We start from the raw sequence: 12,011 nt of genomic DNA on the forward strand, positions 1-12,011 counted from the left end.
TGTTAGGGATCAGACCTATACAGTTGAATAAATTTACCATTTTAACCATTTTAAGTGTATAGTTCAGTACAAACATTAAATACATTTGCACTGTCAGGTGACTGTCATCTCTATCCATCCCCACATTTTGCCATTATCTCAAACTAGATCTCTATGTCTTTAAACAGTAACTAACCCCTGTTCTTTCTTCCCTCTTATCCTGGTAACCACCATTCCACTTTCTCTATTAACTTCATTACTTTAGATTTCCAGAGTGGAATCATACAATATTTGTCCTTTATCACTGATTAATTTCATCTAATATAATCCCTCAAGACCCATGTGTGTTGCAGCATGTTTCAGAATTTCCTTCTTTTTTAAGGCTGAATTCTGTCCCATTGTATACCACGTTTTCTTTCTCTAGTTCTGTTAATGACTCATAATTCTTTTTTAAAAATGTCTTTAATGAAGTATAATTGTTATTTAGTAAACTGCACATACATGTACATATGTATGTGTGTGTCTATTAAGAAAAATTACTTAAAAGATAGAAATAATAAAAACAGTGGGCAGCATGTGTAGTAACATAAGAGGACATTCTTTAACAGTCACTCAACTGTTTAAGGCAGACAGAGTTTCTCAACCTCCTTACTGGTGACAGTTGGGCCAGATAATTCTTTGTCATGGGAACTGTCCTGGGTATCGCAAGATGTTTAACAGCACTCAGGGCCTACATCCCCTATGTGCCAGTAGATGCCCCTCCAATCTCATTTTGTGACCTAACATATGTCCATACAATACCAGAGTACTTCAGAGAGTCCAAATCACCCCTGGCTGAGAAACACTACTCTAGAAGTGTGTACCTGTTGGACTTCCCTGTTGGCTCTTTAATAATAAAGAGCTCATATGCAATCAAGTTGCTTGTTAACTTGAAGATCTCATTTGATAGAGATGCAAATAATTTCTGTCCAGTAGAAGAGAGATCCACAAACCTTATGGTTTTGTATCACCCCAAAGGGGATTAAACAGGAATTTTATTCTAACATTCCTTTATAAATATCTATAATTATTTAGTTTCTCAGCATGGTCTTTGAACCAGCCTTACCATCTTACTGCCTCTCTCATTAATTAGTGAGTTGAGTAAATTTTTGACATGGTCAATGTATATTTGCAGAGTCATGTTTTTAATTTGGGGAAAAGTTACAGTTTAGCTCCAGTGACTTTTCCTTTCTAGTCTGATATGACTGAAGGGTCACCAATGTGAACTCTGGGCGAGAAGCCTTTTAGCTTTCACATTTGGCTTCCAAGTCTTCCTAGATCTCTCTCTGTGCTGTTTTTACATCCTTCCCATCTCTCGCAGCCCTTCCTCTTCTTATCCCCAGCATCATCAATTTATTTGGCTCCAGCATCTCCACGTGGACCAGGGCAGTGTCTTGCAGCTGCTTCCTTGCTGTCAGTCTTTGGCTTCTTCCTTCCATCCCTGGTGAACTCTGCTGCCAAATAAGGACTCTTGATCTATGGTTCTAACATGTTGATTCTGGACCAAGAGGCAGGCGCAGGACCACCGAACATCTGAACTGACACTTCTGGCCTTTTAGATTCAGAATTAAGGTTGCGGTTGCTACACACTGAGGAAACTGAGAGCCAAAAAAGCCAAGTAAAGCCAGGTGCAGTGCTGCATGCCTGTATTCCCAGCAGCTTGTGAAGCTGAGGTGGGAGGATTGCAAATGTGAGCCAGCCTCAGCAATTTAGGTGAGGCTCTAAGCAACTTAGTGAGACCCTGTCTCAAAAAATAAAAAAGGAAAAACAAATAAATAAGAAAATCCAAGTAGCTTATTTAAATCACATAGTGAGGGATGGGAATAGTTTCAAAGAGGTTCATAATCAGACTGAATGTGTCTTAGATAGGCCCCTGGAAAGTGACTTTGGGCACAAATCCCAGCTATTATTCGGTTCCCCGTTCATTTCCATTGCAAAATACAGGCTAGAAAATATAAATTAGTTATTCTCATTTGCAGAAACTAACAGGTGTGGAAACTGGGGCACCAACAAATTCAGGCTTTCTTGGCTTCAATCCACACCCTCCAGAGCAATCCTGATTCTTTGGCATTGTATCCTGCTTGCTATGACCCCAGAAAGGTCTGACTTCCTTGTTCTGCCACTCATTTGATCGTATAGTTGGTTTTTCCTGATACTCCCATAATTAATTCTGTTTGCTTTTCACTGTGTGCTTCTGTTTCTTTCAGAGTTCCAGTCTCCCAGTTGTGTTTCCGTCTTCCTTGGCGAACACTATCTTCTAACTTCTTTTTTGTTGTTGCTGTTGCTTGTTTTCCCACAGAAAACCAACAAGTGAGTTAGGTCCAAAATTAAAAAGTTCACCCCACATGAATAGTTAGATCAGCTTGGTGTGATGCCATTTATTTTTGTCTGATGTGCACAGACAGCAATAAGTATTGTATTGGCTTGTTCGTAAGCAGGAACTTGATTAGAATCCACAAAAGTATCTTATTTAAATAGCACATAAAGTCCTATTCAAATGTGGCCAAAGTTAGATGCTTCCTAAGAGTGGTAATAAAGTCCTATTTGTTTAGCCAATTAAGATTGATGTATTTGCTTTCTTTTTTATGAATTGGATTATTATTTTCTTTCACAAAATCACTGACAGCATGTAGTTTTCAAAAGCATGAGTATTGTTTATCTACCCCCAAATTAAATACATTTTAGAACTTAGTGAGACCTTAAGGCAGCTCTACTTCCTTGGGCTTCCAACCTCCTCTCCCCATACCCTGGTATTAACATTTTTCAGAATTGCAAAGGTCAGAAGCTTTATTCCAGCATGTAATTGTCTGATCTTAGCATAATCATTGCCTTTCCTACTTCATTTCATATTTCAGAATATATTCCAGATGATCTAAAATTTCAGTGTCAAAATACCATAGAAATTGTTAGAAGAAAATGAGTTTTTGAATGACTCTGGAGTAGAAATGGGCTTTCAAATCATTAAATGAACCTCAAAAGCCAAAAGAAAAGTACATAAAATAAATGGAAACTTCTATATATCAAGTGTTATACTGAAGAAAGAATCCAATAAAACAAATAAATGAATAAAATAAAGGTCTTTCAAAACTAAAAAAAATATTAAAGAAAACCACAAAGTGTCTCATTCACTTAACCATTTACACATTCAACACACACTCAAGCACCTGAAGCAATGAGTGGGGCTAGTTAAACTGACTTGGAAGGTGGATTGTGGGTTCAGGGTCTGGGTCAGGTATAGAGAGCTTGCCTAGCACGCATGAGGTCCTGGGTTCCATCCCCAGCACTGGGTGATCAGGGTGAGTGTTTGCCTGAGGTGAACCCATCACATGGAGTTTTGTTATCTTGGGCAAGTTATTTTCCTTCCTTACTTGACCCATTCTATCTCCCGTTGTGGATAGAGAACTGGAGGCTGAGGGAAGAGAAGGCCTGGGGGTTTCTAGAGAGTAGCACAGCTTCATCTAGAAAACATACTAGAAGTGACTGGTCCAACCAGGAGGAATACTAGGCATCTGGAACAGCAGGGTGTAGATGAGGTGGTAGGCCTGGGACCAGACTGCCAGGGTGCAAATTCTGGCCCTGCTACCTACCAGTTGTCATTCAATGTCACTGTGCCTTATAGGACTCGTGAGGATTAAAGCAAAGTGCTTAGACCAGTGCCTGGCACACAATAAGCCTCGGTATGAGTTGGTTATGCTCATTCCCAGGCACTGGGGATGAGAAAGTAGACAAGAAAGCACAGTTTTGGTCCTGGAGTTGAGTCTTTGTTCACAACATAGTGGAGAATAGAGTGTGGAAAAGACTAAAGAGGAAACATCAAGGACATTATGGGAGTAAGGAAGGGAGCCTCTAACCCAGGACAGGGGCAGGGGAGGCTGGCTAGAGGAAGCCACAGCCTTGCTGAGACCTAGAGGAATCAGGAGTGGGCCTTCCCTCTGGATAAAGGGAACAGCTGAAGTCCAAGTGAAGAGATGAGAAAGACTAGTCATTTCCAGGAAATAATCAGAGAAAGGCTGTAGGGATGCCCAAGCACGTCCTGGGGTAAGGACAGGTGTCAGGGTCTTGAGGATGAGGCTGGTGCCGGGCCCCCAGGCTGGCAGCTCCTTCTTTCCCTACCAATTGCCTGGCTGATCAGGCATTACCTAAATGCCACTTCCTGCAGGATGTTGCCCATCAGGTAATATTTCAATGCTGCTTCCTCCAGGATGTCTTTGAGGATCCTACCTGCCCCAGCATGTTAGGCCTACTTGCCGCAGGAGCCTTTGGTGCCTTGGCAATATCTCATTATTATTTGTTTGTGGCTCTTCCTCCTCGACACTGAACTGCTGCAGTCATAGCTGCATGACAGCTTACCAACATACATCAATTAGTATGTCCCACTTATAGGTAAGACAACAGAGGCAGGGAGAGGATCCTGGAGATTCCCGAGGGCACAGGGAGCCAGGCTTTCCCACAATCATTCCAATACAGGCTTTACTTCCCAGCAACCTGCATGACAGCTGCAGTTCTGGACCAGACAGAGCTCATCTCCCATGAGCTGGGGCTGCAGCTGTCATGCGCTGGAAGGCAATGAGCACCAAGATCTATCTGTTGCACCTCCACCTGTGCAGGCCTCCATCTGCACCTCCCTGACCCTTGGATGTGTGTGGCAGAGGAGTCAGAGGCTCGCTCCTGGCTCCTACAGGCCTGCACTCACCTTGCCTTCTGTTCCTCACCCAGGACTGCACAGACTTCTAGGGATTTGAGTATACAGCTGACCGCACCTTACAGGCTAGGATGCATAGAGAAGGTGCTAGAAATACTTTCCTCATTTGCTACCAAAAAGGATGGCATGGACAGCCAGCATGCTTTTTTTTGTTTGTTTTTTTGGTTTGGTATTTTAAAGTCAAGAAAATAGAACTAAAGTATATTGTGTAGAGTTTCATTGAATGCATTTTTATCTTTCCATATAACAGATGGCATGGTGGTTATTTTCCTTTAAAAAATGTTATATTATTTTTAAGAGGCAATATAAGTAAGTGAAGTGGCAGTTTCTTCATGTTAAATGATTCAAGTGTTTGGAGTATGAAACTTAAGTTTTTATCACTTCAAAAACATTCAATAGTACATGCTTAAAAAGGCATATTTCTACTAGTATCTGGTTATACCTAAATGTACACACGTACACACATTCCTTCCTCCTCCCCATAAAACAAAGACTAGGTCTGTTCACACAGGCCTGCAAAGAGGTAAAATAAGGAAAAAAAACACCATTGACTTCTGCAGTCAAAAGATAACTATTTTGGCCACTGCTCTGTTTCCTAATGCGGTTGCCTCCAACTAGGGACACTGGCCAGGGCCTGGAAGTTCATTATCAAGGTGCTTGAGGTTTGGGTTACACCTAAGGTCTTCCTGCTGGGTGTGCTCGTGGCCACCATCTTGCTGCAGAGGTGGGAGAGAGCTGGGCTCTCCTTAGCTCTGTAAGTCCTGAAGCATGTGGGGATGGATGGGGCTGTTTACAGTGGGTTAGAAGGTTGGAGGAGGGTGTGAGGGCATCTTGCTCTCAGTTCACCCAGTCAGCTGGTCTGGTACTCACTGGGTTCCTAGGGCTCACTCAGGCTGGCACTTGCTGGGTCCTGGTACCAGCCCGGTCCCTGACTCAGTCTGGCATCCACCTTTCCCCAGGTCCGGCATCAGTATGGCACCCAACAGGGTCCTCTGGCTCTCTAATCCCCAGTCTCCCAACCCCTCCCTAGACACCAACCTGGCCCAGCGTTCACAGGTATGTGGCCAGTCTGCAGCTCTCAGTGCCTGGTCCTGATCCTTCCAATACAGAACGGTCTCCATGACAGGTGCAAAGGTACCAGCGCTCAGCCTTCAGGACCATCTGGGAGAGTAGTGCCTGATGTCTTAATAGGAGTTATTTGGTTAAGGCTGTATATTGTTTGTATTTGGTGCTGATAATATTGATCTCCTCGGGCTGGGATGGTGGCTCGGTGGAAGAGCACCTGCCTAGCATGTGTGAGGCACGGGGTTTGCTTCTCAGTACCACATTATAAATAAATAAGATAAAGGTGCATTGACAACTAAAAAACAATATTGATTTCCTCCCTTAAATGTCAGGTATAGGAAACCTTCAGATATTGTATGTCTACAGGGTAGAAACTGTACTTCCTCAGATCCACACTGCTAGATGGCAGGACACACGAACAACATGAAAAAACAAGAGAACAAAGCCCCCCAAACCAACCAAGATGCTCCAGTAATAGAATCCATTGACAACACAGTAGAAGAAATGTCAGGGAAGGAGTTCAGGATGACTGATCCGCAACATAAAGGACGACATAAAAAGTGAAATCAGATAAATTTCAGTAGGTGAAAGATCACTTCAATAAAGAGATAGAGATTATGAAATCAAGCAGAAATCTTCAAAATGAAGAAATAATAAACCAAATTAAAAATCAATGGAAAGCATCACCAACAGATTAGACCACTTGGAAGACAGAACCTTAGGCAATAAAGACAAAATACATAATCTTGAAAATAAAGTTGACCACACAGAGAAGATGGTAAGAAACCATGAACAGAACTTCCATGAATTATTGGATAACATAAAAAGACCAGATTTAAGATTTACTGGGATAGAAAATGGCATAGAGATACAAAGGAATGCACAATCTTTCCAATGAAATAATATCAGAAGATTCCCCAAACCTGAAGAATGTAATGGAAAATCAAAACAAGAGGCTTATAGAACCCCAAATGTACAAAATTAGAGCAGACCCGCACCAAGGCACATCATTATGAAAATGCTCAACATATAGAATAAGGACAGAATTTTGAAGACTGCAAGAGAAAAGTATTGTATTACATATAGGGGGAAAATAATTTGAATTTCAGCTGATTTCTCAACTAAGACCCTCAATACCAGGAGGTCCTGAAAAACACATACCAATCTCTGAAAAAAAAAATGATGCCAACCAAGAATTTTATATTCAGCAAAATTAATCTTCAGATTCGAAGATGAAATAAAAACTCTCCATGATAAACAAAAGTTAAAAAAAATCTCAACTAGAAAGCCTGTACTATAGAACATTCTTAGCAAAATATTCCATGAAGAAATGAAAAAAAAAGTGAAAAACAGCAAAGGAAGGAACTAAACCAAAGGAAAAGACAATCAAAGGAGAAACTAACTCAAATTACAATCCAGAAATAAATTAAAACGAATGAGGATATAAATCATATCTCAATAATACCCCTGAATGTTGATAGCCTAAATGAATCAATCAAAAGACACAGATTGGCATATTGGATTAAAGAACAAAAACCCAACAACAATATGCTGTCTCTAAGAGACTCAAGTAATAGGCAAGGACATCCACAGACTGAAGATGAAAGGGTGGGAAAAAAACATATCACTCACATGAACTGTATAAACAAGCAGGGGTTTCCATCCTCATATCAGATAAGTGGACTTTAAGCCCAAGTCAGTTAGAAGTGACAATGAAGAACATTACACACTGCTTAAGGGAATTATACAACAACAATCATAAATATTTATGCCCCAAGTGATGGAGCATCTATGTACATCAAACATACCCTTCTCAATTTCAAGAATCAAATAGACCACAACACAATAATATTAGGTGACTTTAACTCATGTTTCTTACTACTGGATAGATCTTACAAACAAAAACTAAACAAACTATAGAACTAAATAATACAATCAATAATTTGGACTTAATGGACATACATAGAATATTTCATCCACAATGAGTAAATATGCTTTCTTCTCAGCAACACATGAGATCCTTCTCTAAAATAGATGGCATCTTATACCACAAAGCAACTCTTAGCAAATACAAAATAATAGAGAAACTACCCTGCATTCTATCAGATCATAATGGAATGAAATTCCATTAATAAAATCAATAATAAAATAAAAATAGAAGCTACTACAACAACTGGAGAGTAAATAATATGCTATTGAATGAAGAATGGATAGCAAAAGAAATGAGAGATGAAATAAAAAAATACTTAGAGGTAAATGAGAACACTGATACAACATATCAAAATCTCTTGGATACCATGAAGGCAGTGCATCAACCAAGATATTCTCTGCCAAGTTCTACAAGACCTTCAAAGAAGAACTAACATCAATATTCCTCAAATTATTCCATCAAATAGAAAAGAAGAGAACGATTCCAAATTCATTCTATGAGACTAGTATCACCCTGATTCTAAAACCAGACAAAGATACATCAAGGAAAGAAAACTTCAGACCGTTATCCCTGATGAACATAGATGCAAAAATTCTCAATAAAATCCTGGTATTGTGATGCCTCCTGCTTCACTTTTCTTGCTAAGGATTGCTTTGTTTATTCTGTTTCTTATTTTTCCAAATGAATTTCATGATTGATTTTTCTATTTCTATGAAGAATGTCATTGGTATTTTAATAGGAATTGCATTAAATCTATATAACACTTTTTTATTGGTTGTTCAAAACATTACAAAGCTCTTGACATATTTCATACATTTGATTCAAGTGGGTTATGAACTCCCATTTTTACCCCGTATACAGATTGCAGAATCACATCGGTTACACATCCACGTTTTTACATATTGCCATACTAGTGACTGTTGTATTCTGATACCTTTCCTATCCTCTACTATTCCCACTCCCCTCCCCTCCCATCTTCTCTCTCTACCCCATCTACTGTAATTCATTTCTCTCCCTTGTTTTTTTTCCCTTTCCCCTCACATCCTCTTTCTTATATGTAATTTTGTATAACAATGAGGGTCTCCTTCCATTTCCATGCAATTTCCCTTCTCTATTCCTTTCCCTCCCACCTCTCGTCCCTGTTTAATGTATATAACACTTTTGATAGTATGGCCATTTTGACAATATTAATTCTACCCATCCAAAGGCATGGGAGATCCTTTCATCTTCTAAGGTCTTCTTCAATTTCTTTCTAAAATCACTACTCTACAATTTCAACTCACTTTAATCAGAATGGCAATTATCCAGAATACAACAATAATAAATGTTGGCAAGGATGTGAGGGAAAAGGTACACTCATACATGTGTGGGACCACAAATTGATGCAACTACTCTGGAAAGCAGTATAGAGATTCCTCAGAAAACTTGGAATAGAACCACCATTTGATTCAGTATCCCACGCCTCAGTTTATATCCAAAGGACTCAAAATCAGCATACTACGGGACACAGCCACATCAATGTTTATAGTAGCTCAATTAACAACAGCTAAACTATGGAATCAACCTGGATGCCCTTCAACAGATGAATGGCTTAAAAAAATTTGGTATATATACACAAAGGAATGAAATTATGGCATTTGCAGGTAAACGGATGGAACTAGAGAATATCATGCTAAGTGAAAAAAGTCAATCAATCCCAGAAAATTAAAGGCCAGATGTTTTTGATATGCAGATGCTAAATCACAATAAGGCGGGCAACTAGGGAAAATTAGAGGTACTTTGAATTAGGCAGAGGGGACTGAAGGTAGGGGAGGAGGTAGGGAGGTAAGTAGGATAGTAAAATTAATCGGACATTATTACTCCATGTACATATATGATTACACAACTGGTGTGATTCTGCATCATGTACCCAAAGAATAAGAGGTTATACTCCACTTCTGTATGATGTGTCAAAATGTACTCTACCTTCATGTATAACTAATTAGAACAAATAAAAAGAACTGTTTTGTTCCTTATGATTTTAAGCGAACTTTTAGAAAATAATGTGCATTGTAGATACGTTAAAAACTGATGAAACAAAAAGAGGAAACTGGAAGCTAGCAGTAACCACTCGACCCAGAGGATGGTGGTTAATAATCTGACATGTTTCTTTGAACACTTTTCCCTGAAATGTGTTTGTAGAGAAGAAAAGATGATGGATGTGGCATAGGGGTAGAGAGAATGGGAATTAATGCCTCTGTATGATGTTCTGCAGGCTTCACACTAGTTTCTTTACTCCTCTGAAAGATATATTTTTTTTTCATATCTATTGTTCTAAATTTCCCTGCATTAGGAAATAACTTCCATATGAGTTAGGACTATTGCTCATGTCAGATATCTGAAAAAGTAATAATACAAATGATTTTTCTCTATATAAATGAAGTCTAGAATTAGGCAGTCCTGTATTTGTGAAGTAGCTCCATGGTATTACTATCTTTTAGCTCATGGCTTCCATTCATAATGTTACCTCATGGGTCCTATGTAGCTCCTGGAGCTCCAGGCCATTTCATCTGCAGTCATGACAAAGAAGGAAGGAAATGGCTTAGCCTCTCTCTTTTAAGGACCCTTCCCAGAAGTCCCATTTACACTTTTAGTTATATTTTTGCTTTATAGTTTTTAACTAGACAAACCTCTTTTTATTTATTACTTTCTGATCTAGGTATGATATTAAATAAACCTTACCAACTTAGGTATTATAAAAATATTTTCATACATCTTCTGGAAAATTTAGAATTATCTTTTCTTACTCATGCCTATAGCATAAGGGAGGAGTCTAAACTTGTTTTTCCAAGTGACTGCCCTAGGGGAATGTTTTTAACCTCTTACAGCCACTAGCTGGGACTCTTCCCTAGAAAACACAGAGAAGGGTCCAAAGAGTTCCCAGAGGAGAAGGAAAACTCAACTCAAGGCCAGCAAGGTCCTTGGCTTTTGTGACAGAAAAGAATTTTAGCACAAACCAGACAAAGGCATAGACAGAGGTGTATTTAGGAAGGTAGATATACCTTCAGGGTAGAATGTGGGCTGTCTTGAGAGGTAGAAGCAGCCCTGACTTTGGCTGAGGGTCCAGCATTTATTGAAGGGCTGTATCAGGGGCCAGACTGGAGGTGGATCCAGGGTGGAGCTGCAATATTTCGAGTCAGTTTTCCCTGCACTTGTGTATTTCCCTCATTTTACAAGGGTGTGGGCCAAGGTTTACAGCTGTGTTCTCTGCATCTCAATGGCTTGAGGGTGTTTCCCTTAAGATTCTGCTCTCTCTCCTTATCCTAAATTCATATCTCACCTTGAGATTGGGGGCTGCCTATCAACTTTGTATCTCTAGCACAGTTTTGCAGCTTCCTTCATAGCTCTTGGATGAAGAAGTGAATAAAACCTAGCCCCCTGTTATTCCTTCCATGTAGGTCCTCTCACCCTCATACTGGAATTGAATACAGGGTTGCTCTACCACTGAACTACATCCACAGCCCTTTTTATTTTGGGATAGAGTCTTGATAAATTGCTTAGGGTCTCACTCGTTTGCCCAGGCCGGCCTTGAATTTGCTGTTCTCCTACCATAGCCTCCCAAGTCACTGGGATTATGGGCATGCACCATCATGCCTGGCTATTCCTTCCATTTAGAAGTTTCCTTCCCAGTAATACAATAGGATGCACTTTAATTTTATCATTACCTCCAAATTCCATCTCAGGCTACTTCCTAGAAGTTTGTTAAGCAAAATTAATCCTTTTAATGCTGTTTGGATTTTAATTAGCTTCAGCTCTGTGGATCACATTTTTTTGTGTGTAGTTTACTTCAGAAAGCCTCTTTCTATGACTAACCACAAACCATATTTCCAAGACTCCAGTGCTTAGAGGACCCTCACAGGGCCACTGAGGTGGCTGCTCATTCAGGAACTGTTCATGGTGGATCTGCCACCTGCATGTTCTTCTGCTTGCTCAGTGGAGGAGGCAAAGGCAGGCCAGACACAGATCTCACCCTCAGGGAGCCCATGGCACCACCATAAGGAGGAGTCTATTTTGATGAGTGTGGGGGTAGGAAGATGGAAATGGCATGACCTGGCTGCCTGCTTGATTGTGGCACCCAGGAGCAGCAGGGGAAGCTGAGACTCTGGTAGCCAGCCTTGGCAGAAAGTGGAGCACCATCCATGATGGTGCAGAGTGAGGGGAATAAGGCTCCCTTTACGAGTCGGCAAATGACTGATCTTGCTTGGGAAGGTGAGCACAGAGAGTAAGTTGGAGTGTGTTATTACAGATCATCTTCTT

Source organism: Callospermophilus lateralis, chromosome 3, assembly GCF_048772815.1.
Source record: "Callospermophilus lateralis isolate mCalLat2 chromosome 3, mCalLat2.hap1, whole genome shotgun sequence".
NCBI lineage: Eukaryota > Metazoa > Chordata > Mammalia > Rodentia > Sciuridae > Callospermophilus > Callospermophilus lateralis.